At 34.5% G+C, this 13,283-nt stretch overlaps 1 protein-coding gene across 3 annotated transcripts in view; it reads right to left on the bottom strand.

Moving 5' to 3' along the window:
* The window catches only part of LOC134659515 (uncharacterized), a 112,111-nt gene extending 100,730 nt beyond the window's left edge, over positions 1-11,381 (bottom strand). For 2 of the 3 annotated variants that reach the window (XM_063515175.1, XM_063515176.1), the window contains exon 1: positions 11,116-11,380. The gene's annotated coding sequence lies outside the window, so the exon portion shown is untranslated. Of the gene's footprint in view, positions 1-11,115 lie in introns of all 3 variants that reach the window. The other variant, XM_063515174.1, reaches the window with a different exon arrangement.
* Positions 11,382-13,283: the final 1,902 nt, after the last annotated feature.

Raw genomic sequence — 13,283 nt, forward strand, 5'->3', positions numbered from 1 at the left:
ATCTCAATTCTAACACACCCTTATGCGTGACGTAGCCACCAACTAATTTTACACGCAGACGCACTAACTGCATGGTTATTAGCCAAATTCGAACTTCTAACGAAATTTTGCTCTGTTCTCAATCACGAGAGTGCAAACTATTTACCTTCACGATAACTGGCTGATAGTTTGACGAAAATGACGAAATTGATGTCAAGATATGCGCAAGATAAAATCTTTAAATTTGATTGACTGTAATAAATAAAATTCGCCATGTGCATTATCCTCCGGCTCATTTAGCGGATATTCACTTTGTGTACGGATTTGGAAACCCGAAGAACTATGTGCTTCCGGCACGACGGACCCACTTCAGCCTCGTTCCCAGTTCGTAAATTGGCTAGACGAACAATACCCTGAGAGGTGGATTGGCCGTGGAAGCAACGTCTTAACCTGGCCCGCCCGGTCACCCGACTTAACGCCATTGGTTTTTTTTCTATGGGGAACTCTGAAAGATAAGGAAGGAATACTCAACACCAGTGAAGTCTGGAGAAGAATTATTAATAAAAATTCGAACGGCTTCCGAAGAAATAAAGAACACTTTTGTAAACATAAATAATGAAATCCGTTTAAAATTAAATCTTTGTGCTGAAAACGGTGGTACACACTTCGAAAACCTAATTCATTCTTCTTCTTCAACCTAGCGTTTTCCCGGTCTAGCGCCAGGGTCCGCTTTCCTGCTCAGCCTTCTCCACTTTGCCCGGTCTTCGGCATCCTCAGGTGTGAAAACCTAATTCATTAAATTAATAAAAAAGCGTAATTGTTTAACATAGTTGTTTATTTTACTTTACTCAGTATAAATCAACACATCGAGAATTTAAAATACGTACTGATAAGCATGATCGATATTTTAACAAAAGGTCATTCATTGATTTTAACAAAGTAATCATCCCTTTCCAGCTGTAGTATGAGTTAAAACAATAAGAGACATGATTTCTTTCGGATATAATCATGGTTAATGGCTTTGGTTATCTCACTCAAAGGAAAAGATTTTATCGCAAAGTTTCAACAATAATAACTGCACTGTACCTACTGTTGTAGTAATTAATAAAGTTTTGATACAATTTGTGGTATTTTGAGGTGCCAATCAATTGAAATAATTTCAACGTAAACATGATCCTAGACATAACTTGACACTTCTTGTCATGGAACACATGTCACTGCATTCGCCGTGCATCGTATGATATCGGAGTGATTCGTGAAATGTCATGCTCGCTCTCTGTTTCTCTACTTGAGATTAATTAAACTCGCTCACTCTCTGAATAAAGGTTTGTTCACAAAGAAGCGGTAAATTAATATGATTTAATTTGTACTGAAATAGTAGTTTAATTAAAATATATAATTGGACCCATGTTGATATAACATTATTTACTCGTACTGTCGTCAAAAATACGTGGTTTAAATCTTTCGGGTTATTAAATCCCGCGGTGTATAAGATGAAATGATGCATTAATAAAACTTTAGTTAACTAACAATATTATATTAAATCATTAACAACTTTCACAGCACGATCTCTTCGCAGGTAGGTGCTCTACAAGGAGTTTATATTACAACATTATTTCCAAGAAATAATCTCTCATTATTAAATTATACAACGGGACTTAATCGCGTATCGTTGTATAATTTAATAATGTGTAAAAATCGTGAAAGTTTAAATCAGTGTAATCTCTCATTGTTACGAAAATGTTGGTAGGGTGGCTTTAGGTTACTTTTCGTTCATATCGTCTTGGATATGGGTGAACATGGTGTTAATACACTCAGTATCAATCAACCTGTAAAGATATTGTAGCCTGGCCTTTTCTCGAAAAGTCTTCTAGAAAAATTTACGCTCATGTCGTCTCGGATATGAGTATATTTGGTATCAGTGCATTCAGTATAATATCCTGAACACAAATATATGAGATGACAAGCGCGAAAGTGGTGAGGGTAGTTACTGTGATGCAAAGTTTTTACCATTTTTCTTTTAAACATGCCATGTGGGGTACCAAATGAAAGGGCCTTGTGAGTAGATCACAAATATATAACATACTGTAACACTTTTACTACTTAATCCAACAAATTATTTGAAAACGTTCAAAAATTTCACAATGAGTTGATTTCCAACTGCTCTAAATTGACTAAGATAACTTGATCCCAAGTTTCCTTGCAATTATACGTAAATCGTAATCGAGGGCCAGGCTCATACTAGTTCTCATGTCGCGATGCGCTATCGCTAACAATAACTAAGCGTTACGAATTGCTGACATTTGCTTCTTTTAGTTTCTCTACTCAAGCATCGGATGACAGGATCGTTGAAAAGGGACAAACATATCCTTTGACGTTACGTTACTCTTCTCGTGAATTGTCAAATTTTAAAATTCGAAATTAGCTTTGGAATTTGTCCGGGTGGCTATTCGAAGTATAACTTGGTGGACGGTACTTACTAACCAAATAAGCTTGAGATCCAGTATCATAGATAGTTGTAAGACTTCAAGGGTATATTTATATCTGACTGTGCATCCTGTATTCTAAACGTTTTGTGAATAGATATAAAAATTGACACCTATCATTTTTCACATAAACACGGACACTTTATGCATTGAATTATTAAACCTTAACGCAATGCCATAAGTCTAAGGTATATTTTCCTAATATACCTTGATGCTAATTCGAACTTTGTTATAAAACATGTCATTTTATATCATTCGCGCGTGCATTTCACTCGTACTAGATGAAATATGTATTGGTGCGAGCGAGACGGTTGGGCGAATGATAACAAAATTATATCTTTTTGACATCTTAAACAAAGTTTGACTTGGCCTCTGTGGAAGCCTGGAAATACAGCATACTTCATTGATTTTTTATGCTGGAAATTGATTTAATTATTGCGAGAAAAATAAGTATGTAGTCTTCAATAACTTGTAGAGTTATGTAGGTACTGCCAAAAAACTAGAAGTGTCCATTAATTGTGTAGAACATTATTTGCTGTTTGTTTCCAAAATCATGCTGCTATTCTGCGAATATAGCAGTTCCTCGGGCAGATAAATTAAACATGATCGAAACAAATACTATTAAATTAACCACAATAGTAAACTTTTCTCTCAGTGTGGGATATTCTCGGTCATGGAAAACTTACAAAATTATTGTTTTTTTCATTAAATCTATAATTAATATTATTGTCGGGAGAAATTCTGACCGTGTAGTCGTGTAAGCTTCATAGCCCATTCTTCAAAAAAATTCTAGTTAGAAATTACTGTTTAGGTAGTATAAAATATAAAATAAAAAAAATGTTATTTCTCAAAAACGGGAACAGATATCAAGTTGTTAATTCGCAGACGGGTATTCAATATGATATATAATTCACCCGTGTAGAAACATTTTACTGTGCAATTAATGTAACTTTAACTTTATATTGACTCCACTATTAGTAATTCGGTATTGTTAGATTACAAAGTAATCTGGGAATCGGTAATCAGATTACAAAGTAATTTCGAGTAATCGTGGAACCAGGAATCAATTACGAAATGCCCATCTCCATTTAATATGTCTTTGTCTCACGGAAGTTTTGTTATTAAAATTGCCCATCTCTGCTTGAGAGTGAATGAACATTCGCTCGATTGTCAACGATGATGGCACCTATCAGTTAATCAAACGGTAAATAAGCAGCTGTTAACGTTACCTACTAACGTTAACAATGGTGTATCGATACCTTTGACTTAACGTTAGCTCAAATTGACAGCTGCTAACGTTACCATTTTGTTACCGGTAAAGAGTAGTATAACTAACGGTACCTGGTCTAACGTTAGTTACAACTTAACGTTAAATCTGTCACCTTGTGGTAACGATACCAACTTTTTAACGGTATTTAAAGCCCTGATGGGCACTGTGAATGTCATTTGTGTGGTAGGGCCCAACCCAGCGGATGTCATTCCAGATCTAGAGCAGACCCCAACTGGGAAAGCAGGCCCCGTAGACAACATGCCAATCGCTAACGCTCCGTAGCGAACGAAACGCAACTGTCACTGTCACACTAATGTGGAAGAGTGATAGAGAGACACAAAGCGATTCGATGGCGAAGCGATAGCGATTGTCACCTTGGCTAGGCCGCCTGGTACCTCTACCTTACAGAAAACCGCAGCCAAATAACACTAGACCCTACTCATAGTGTTGTGTTCCTGCCGGTAAGTACGGTTGCCAGAGCTCAACGAGCACTTTTTGAGTTGCAGGCGTCCAAAGGCTATGAAGACTGCTTACCATCAGGTGGGCCGTATGCTTGTTTGCCACCGACATATTGAAAAAAAAAAATTGACTAGGTACCGTCGTAACTTATCGACACAGAAATTGACAGTGTCAGGTGTCTCTGTGTCCCTGGGGAATTAGCCAGGGGCGGTTGAGATGCGGATTAAATATTATGATATTGGTAGATCGTAAAACGTTTACTATAGTACGTATTAGTAAACAATGATTAGCGATTAGTGAAGCAACATGATAATGAGTGTCGACACAATTGTGGACGGGACCTCGGTGACCGATCATACTGCCACTAAATTATTTAAACAAGAAACAGTCTCAATGTTAGTATACATTTAGATACAAAAGGCCAACAGGAACTTAAATAATTTATTAAAATAGCCACGTGAATTTATCGTAGCATATGTCATTCCGATACATTTTTACTTTTCGTTTGACGATTGTCATTCGAAGATCAAAAATCGTAATTTCGTTATCTGGCTCTCTAGCACTTGCATTTTCGAGCGAAAGATAGGCAATATACCTAGTGATTTATTTTATTTTATTTTATTTTATTAGAAGACCAACAGCTTTAACAAACTATATAGACTTATAACTAGGATACAATCATGAAGCCAATAACAGGTCTCCCTAACAGATACAATTGAAAATATTACGGATTTGCTTAGGTACTAGGTTATAGTAGGTATTACACAATTGTGTCGACTGTGTGTGTGTGTGTGTGTGTGTGTATGTGTGTGTGTGTGCGTGCGTGTGTGTGTGTGTGTTCACTCCTCTACTTGATTGTTATTAATTTTTATCGCAATCGCAGCTTTGAACAATTTTTTATTATTGTGCACAAATGGATCAATATCGCAAAACTGATTGTTGTACGTTTTTGAAATTCTATATAATACTGAATTCCTGCCATAATTAGTATGATAGTTAGGTAGGTAGGTTTACATTATTATATAAGCCTTTTATCGCCCACTGCTGAGCATAGGCCCCTCTTCGAGTACGCCACTTATCCCGGTCCTGAGCCAATCTCATCCAGAAGTGACCCGCAATCTTCCGAATGTCGTCCACCCAACGAGCCAACGGACGCCAGCGTTGCAGCATGGTTTCATTTTTATCGGCTGTCACTATGCCTGTCACTTTCGCACTTACATACTTGTTAGAACGTGACAGGCATGGTGACAGGTGATAAAAATGCGACCGAGCTACGACCACAGTCCTTTCGTCCGAAAGCGGCCACCATTCCGTTAACATTTTGACCCCCTGCCATCTTTCTGTCTGGCAATATGTCCCATCCAGCTCTATTTAAGTTTGGTAACGTATAAGTTTCAAAAATTGCAAAATTTCCACATTGTATAATTTTGGCAACCTCTCATATTTTTGTATACTTAAGGATCGAAATGTCCCACGGCCATATTCGAACTTTAAGATACTTACGTCAAATACTAGAGATTGAAACGACATGGAATGGATATGTCAGTATCAAACAAGTGTCAAAAGTGACGCGTTTGTTTGAAGAAACGTCACTTTTGACACTTGTTTGACACTGACATATCCATTCCATATCGTTTCAATCTCTAGTATTTGACATATCTTAAAGTTCGAATATAGCCGCCAGTTTCGAAGGTGGTGGTGCTGGTCGCGGTAAGAGCGTGCGACCCCGGCTCGTACCAATGAGTTTTTCGGAACTTATGTACGAAATATCATTAGATATTTACCAGTCGCTTTTCGGTGAAGGAAAACATCGTGAGGAAACCGGACTAATCCCAATAAGGCCTAGTTTACCCTCTGGGTTGGAAGGTCAGATGGCAGTCGCTTTCGTAAAAACTAGTGCCTACGCCAATTCCTGGGATTAGTTGCCAAGCGGACCCCAGGCTCCCATGAGCCGTGGCCAAAATGCCGGGACAACGCGAGGAAGAAGAGAGGAGATGGCCGCCAGTTTCAAAAATGCAAGATTCCAAAAAAAACCTGGTGTAGGTATCCGATACAACTTTTTTTGAAACTCTCCCCAACTTGACATCTGTATTTAACCACGGTGTTTTGATTCTTGACTGTGCAGAAACGAGCAATACGATATGAAAGTATCTCGCTATTAGTATTTTATTTTATACACACGATTTAAATCCCCATTACAGCATTAATACACCTGTCAACACAAATGTCGGACATGACACCCCTTCACGATACTTGACTTTATACAAACTTAACTCACCCCTAAAACAATCAAAAATTGAACTTATTACTAATGAAATAAGAACTTCACTATATGACAGTTAAGTTGGTCGTATCCTGGCTGAAATGCGTTTTTAAAACTGCGTATGAGTCTCTGAGGTTATGCTAATTTGAACCTTCGCGTGAATTATTAAGGTTGTTTTTTAAATGGAATAGGAATTTAGATGTTGGTGCTATTATATCATTAATTGATTTGCAGGTAATTAGGGTAGTATGATGGTTCTGAAGGCAAATCTTTTTAGGGATTAAAGTAAAATATTTTTTTAAGTTTAACTAAGCAATATTTAAACTGCCAAAGAGGCGGGGAAAAAGTAGCAGTTTTTTTTTCTAACTTAATCCGCGATAATTTCAGCCTCCCCTCTTAGGTTCAAAATAAAGTTTATACTAAATAGTTATTTACAAAAAAAGGTATTTTTAGGGTTCCGTACCGTGATAACTAGGCAGTAAAAATTTTCACAGATTATGTATTTCTGTTGCCGCTATAACAACAAATGTGATAACTGATAAATGGCTCATTTTCCATACAATTAGGTAAGGTCAAGTGAGGTAAATGCAACTATGGGATTATTGCGTCTCTCCGTTCTTTCTCGAATACGATTAGTCGAAACGCCCTCTATTATGCAACGTTTCATTTTCAAGTAGCTCAGGCATGAAACGTTGCATAGTAGAGGACGTTTCGACCAATCGTATTCGAGAAAGAACGGAGAGACGCAATAATCCCATAGTTGCATTTACCTCGCTTGACCTTATTAAACTTAATTATAAATATGTCGTACTTTCTCTTTAATACTAAATATTGATCATATCAAATACGGATATAATTTATCCTCAATACTATTATGCAGTTAACTATTACGATTATAACTGTCAACATATTTAATAAGACGATAAATTGCAACTATTCTAGATAAATTATTGGAATATGTAAAACATTATTTATGATTACGTTTAACAAATTGCATAATAAATTTAACCACAGTAGTTAACTTCAGCGATTGCTAAACCGGTTTCGGTGCGATTTAACGGTGGGATTCGCTTTAAATTAATTGACACTACTGTCCATCGCAATCCAACGCAGCGAGCGTGATGGGCACCTTTGCGTCGGGGGCAGCCCGGGACAGGTTTTAGTAGGTAGTTATTTTATAACATATATAGTTTGTATTTACATTTAAGGTTCTACAATCACTACATAGTATAAACCGAAGACGCTTTCCGCTGTCTGTCTGTCTGTTTGTACGCTTAGATCTTTAAAAATACGCAACGGATTTTGATGCGGTTTTTTTTAATCGATAGTGATTCAAGAGGAAGGTTTGTGTATAATTTGTTAACCCGTGCGAAGCCGGGGCGGGTCGCTAGTAAGTCATATGTATAACATTATAATTTTATTAAGAGGCAGAGTTGTCCCCTACACTTTTTTTTTCAAATTTGGGATTTTTTATGTTATTTCTACTCAGAATCACGAGCTCTTTCTATCCTAATAGGAGAAAAAAAGTGTCCCAAAATCTCCATACATTTTTCGATCTTTCCATTCCGCAACCGCCATACAAAGTGTATGAAAAATGGTGACGTAATGGAAATAAAAACCTTAGGACACTTTTTTTCTCCTATTAGGATAGAAAGAGCTCGTGATTCTGAGTAGAAATAACATAAAAAATCCCAAATTTGAAAAAAAGTGTAGGGGACGACAAAAAAAAAACGCCCAGAAACATTAAAACAGTAATTTACACGATAGGGTTAAAGTGGTCGACTGGTCATTACGGTAATCACTTATTGAAGTAATTACTGTAATTATATTAACTATTTATTGGCCACTTGCAGATAATAGAAAAGACAATAACAACAGTAACAAATTATCGGAAGCATTTAAATATGAGTCATTTTATTCATTTGTAATAATAATGGTTTGTAATTGTTTTGTATTTTATTGTAAATAAATTGTTCATGATAATAATGATTTCTATTAACCCTTAAATGCATAGTGTTGCCAAATGTCTACAAAGCATTAGACAGCTCACAGATTAAGGGTTAAACAAATTCTATTAGATCCTGTATATTATTTCAATAGTAAAACTAATAATTTTTTTAGCATTATTACATAAATTTACACAGTATTTTAATTTAAGTATAAACATTACATTTGTTTATAGACGAAATGTCGGAAAACTTGGAAAAACCTGGAAGTTGATGATTTATGTGATTTATGTTGTATGTGATTTTGGGCAGATTTTTCGGGTTTGTAATTATTTTATATTTACAAACTTTATCATAGGAACATCATAAATAGGTAGTGTACATTTCTGATGGCAGTTAAGATTTTTCCTACACCCTTTAATAATAGCTATACATTTCCAAAAATATGATTTAGCCTATGCAACTTTTAACACTGATTTCGCAGTGAAAATCGATGATATAATTTTTTTTACTATTTTTCCTAGAAACGGCAAATAATTATGTGATACATATATTAATTTCGGGCAAAAAGAAAAAATCATACATGGTTAATAGTTGTTCCTGAGTTATGGATGTTGCATATGTAGGTATATAAGTGTTTAATACAAATATTATACTACATCTTATGCCTTTAAACGAGCTCTAACGATTTCAATGAAATTTGCTATATGAGGGTTTTCGGGGGCAAAAAATTGGAGGGTAAATGAGTAAACTAAAAAAAAAGTTTTTCAAACTATATCGTGTTACATATCAAATGAAAGAGCTTATTGTTAGAATCTCAAATATTTTTTTTATAATTTTATGATAAACAAACAATTTAGATTTTAGAAGTAATACAAGAAAATAGGCAAAAAAAGACCATTCCCCCCGTTTTATCTCCGAAACTACTGGGTCACAAATAATGAAAAAAAAATACAAAAAATAGTTCTACCTATACCTATAAATGACAGGAACACCTATTAGAACTGTGCAGTCAAGCGTGAGTCGGACTTAATTAGTTTTTGATCTTGTTAAAAATTGTGTAATGTACGGAACCCTTGGAACGCGAGTCCTACTCGCACTGGGCCGGTTTTTATAAATTTTATTAGGTTATTATCAAATCGATAATTATCAAGCATAAAAATTATGATAATTATCAAGATAACTAAGATAATTGATATGTAATAATCCTTTCGAACTAGGGTTCTAAGGTAGGGTGCTGCCCACACTTGCAAAAAGTGGCGTTCGATGAGAATGTATGATACGCATAAGCTACAAATAATGTTACAATGTAGCACATGTTTATGTAACTGATAAAATTCACATAAAGTTTGAACTACGCCTCCATAATTGATTAATAATGATTATAAGGTTAGGGCTCCATTATATCGAAGTTTCAAATAAAGTAAAATCGGAACATCACTCGAACATAAAAGTGAGATGGAGTGACAAAACGAAACTCCGGAAGCTCCGGCCCCGACACGGCCCGGTCTAACGTGAACTAAATAAAATCGGTTGTTACATATTGTATAATAATGTGAACTTATATTTACGTAAGTACACTTGTATTTAATTAGATTTCACACCTAGATAATGTCCATAATCTAGTGTACAAAAGAATATTAAATTAGACGGAAAACTACTAATTTGCCCTGTTTAAACTTTAAAGTAGGTATATAATCTAAGGAGTCTTAATTGCCTAATATTAAATGATAATATTTAGATTATTTTAATTTTATTTAGTATTAGTTTTTAGTTTTAATTTAGTTTTATTTTATAGGTAGATAAGTTAGTTTATTTTTTAATGTACCTTAAATATATACCTAATATCTTAATAAATATCATGTAGGTATGAATGATATTTGATTTCGTTATTTGCTTACTTACTTAATCTATAATGTAATGCTAATTAACATTAAAACAATCATTCAGTAAATAATTAACTACACAAATGATTAATTTCAAGTTTATTTTTACCAGCTTAATGTTCCGCCGTCGGTCAAAGGTCTTCGGCGAATAATAATAAATTACAATATTTTACAGGAACAGTTATCTTGTTGAAGAGATCGCTTTTAGCGATAAGATTATCTGTCAATGCCGAGGGCTCGGGGGGCTACCTGCGAGATGTATTAACTTTTAAAATGTTAATCTCTAATAATAATAAAAATCTACATGGTCATTAATGAATGAAATAGGTTAGAATGGTAATTGTTATTTTTGATTTTAATACATTGATGTTAACATATTAATAATATGTACGAACATTATCACCAATTATAATTAGAGAAATTTTATGATTATTTTTTGTTTTGTTTTTGTAGTACATAATAATATTTTTTATATTTAATTTTTATTTTATTAATTAATTATTTATCATTAACCTAAATAATATAATTAAAATATCCCTTATAATTATTTTTTTATCTACCTATAGGATTATCCCCGTTCATTGGATTTTTTCCAAAATGAATAGTATTTTTTTTAGTATGCAAAATTTTAAGAATTTTAAACAAGCGATGAGGTTTGAATCGTGTATTTTTTTAAAGGTTTACGCACTTATAAAATGTCATGTAACCAGTCATGGTAAACTTGTAAGTATGTAATTATTGCACCCTTGGCTCAAAATTAAAAAGTCACCGTCTCAATAAGCAAGATTGCGAACAACCTGTTACGCAACAAAAAATCGAACCATACCTGTCAAGAAATAAGGTCAACGTTCCGGCGCTTGCACAAGATCCATTATTGTTTAACACAAATTAAACTAATTATGCACTTTTACACGCACGGCAAAAATAATGTACATTTTTTTACACGTATTTAACAGTCACAAATAGTTTGTTAAACGTTTTTGATTATTAAAAAGTCACTCAACGATTTTTTCTGTCATCGAAGTTTGACGCGTCAAGTTTTGGCGGGACGCAAAATGGCGGCAATACGTGCTCTTCGCACCGCTGCTAACCAACACTGACCAAGCTACGTATGCAACGTGGTGCTTCTGCCACATCGCTGCACATCATTACACTCTTCTGTTAAACAGCATAGAGTTTAAATTCGAAAAGCTAGTTGCTTATAAAAATGCAACGTGGTGATTTTTGGCATACCATTCAAACGCATCTGACTTAAATCTTATAGCTATAGTTTTAAAGTCTAATTTAGTTTGATTTAGGTGTATTGAAGAGTTGTAAGAGTATCGTACGATACGATGTAAAAGTGGCTGGAATACTTTCGAGTAAAACTCGTGAAAAAACTTGCTGGGTGGGTTTCAGGAGACTATGCAGAGTGCATAAAGACTGGTATTAAATTACAGTTTGCTACAGTTATTGGTAAATTATTTAAAGGGGCCCACTGATTAACGGTCCGCCGGACAATATCGGCCTGTTAGTTGTTCGGAACTGTCAAATTTTTGTTCTAACTGACAGGCCGATATCGTCCGGCGGACTGGTAATCAGTGGACCCCTTAAGAAAGGGCTGACCATTTTGTTTGTAGAATTTTCAAATTATTTTATTTAAGATAAGTAAGATAAAATATTTGTATTCGTGACGATCACAAAAAAAACTAATTATCATTAAACATATTAACTAATTAATTAATTGTTATTTGAAATAATTTAATATAATACAATACATGATTTTAGCAAGTTTCTGAAATTAATATAGGCGTAAATAATCAATATTATTTCAAATTAGATGACTTTTTAAAAATCCTTTTTTCGTATGTATCCTGTAATTCAGGAATAAAATCGAGTAGGTACCTACCAAAAATTATAATATACATACTTACTCTAAAATTCTGTTCATAATCGTATGATGTATATGTTTATTATTTATGATAGTAATAATTTACTTAACGCTTAAATATGATATAAATTAAATGAATTACCTTTACTTATTTTTAAGACAGCATAATCAGAACCATTGTCACCACAATAATGTCACTTTTGTTAAAAAAAAACAATACCTAACGTTTTAAAATGCATATTAAACGAATTACTAATAGATAGACATGCATACCAAATTAATCATATGGCGTATTTACATAAAATTGCAATCCGAATCCAATCCGAAGATACGATTTTTATTTTAATATGTAACGTAGACGTACTAGTGCTCGACATGTTTATACCCAATAGATGACAAGCAGGGTGTCATCTATTGGGTATAAGCATATATATCTCTTGACCGGCGGCGGCGTCTGTGCGGAAAGAGCAGAGTCGTGGCATGTATGGGGCCCAATACATTCCACTCCACGACTCTTCTCTTTCCGAACAGTCTCTACATATACATATATTATACTAGCTGTTGCCCGCGACTTCGTACGCGTGGATTTGTATATTGGTGGTTATAAATTCTACATTAGCTTAGAACATTACGCAGCAAAAGATAGCAGTAGGAACGGTTAATCATTTGTTAATTATTATACAACGCATGAGATTTGTCTTTCACAACCTGGCTACGAAGTTTCAAGCCCCTAACCTAACTGAATAAAATTGTTCTCGATAATCTCGATATAATCTCTCTCAACCCCCAGAAGATTTTCAAGTCCACTATTTAGTAAAACCTACTACCTACCTAACTACCTATTTACGAAGTTTGAAGTTCCTAGCTTTAAATAAAATTTGAACTCTCTACCAACTCTCAACCCCTGTTTAAACTTTAAGGGCATGAATTTTTAAAAACGCTGAAATTACTTTTCTTGTATTGTAATAATATGCCTTTATACAACGATTCAAGTCCCGCACTCCAATAAATATTTGGGTTCCATACAAATTTTCGACCCCCTTCACCACCTTGGGGGATGAATTATCAAAAACTCTGAAATTAGTTTTCTTTTCTCTTAATAAAATACCTTTTTACGAAGCTTC

The sequence above is a fragment of the Cydia amplana genome, chromosome 25 (assembly GCF_948474715.1).
Source record: "Cydia amplana chromosome 25, ilCydAmpl1.1, whole genome shotgun sequence".
In the NCBI taxonomy this organism is placed as follows: domain Eukaryota; kingdom Metazoa; phylum Arthropoda; class Insecta; order Lepidoptera; family Tortricidae; genus Cydia; species Cydia amplana.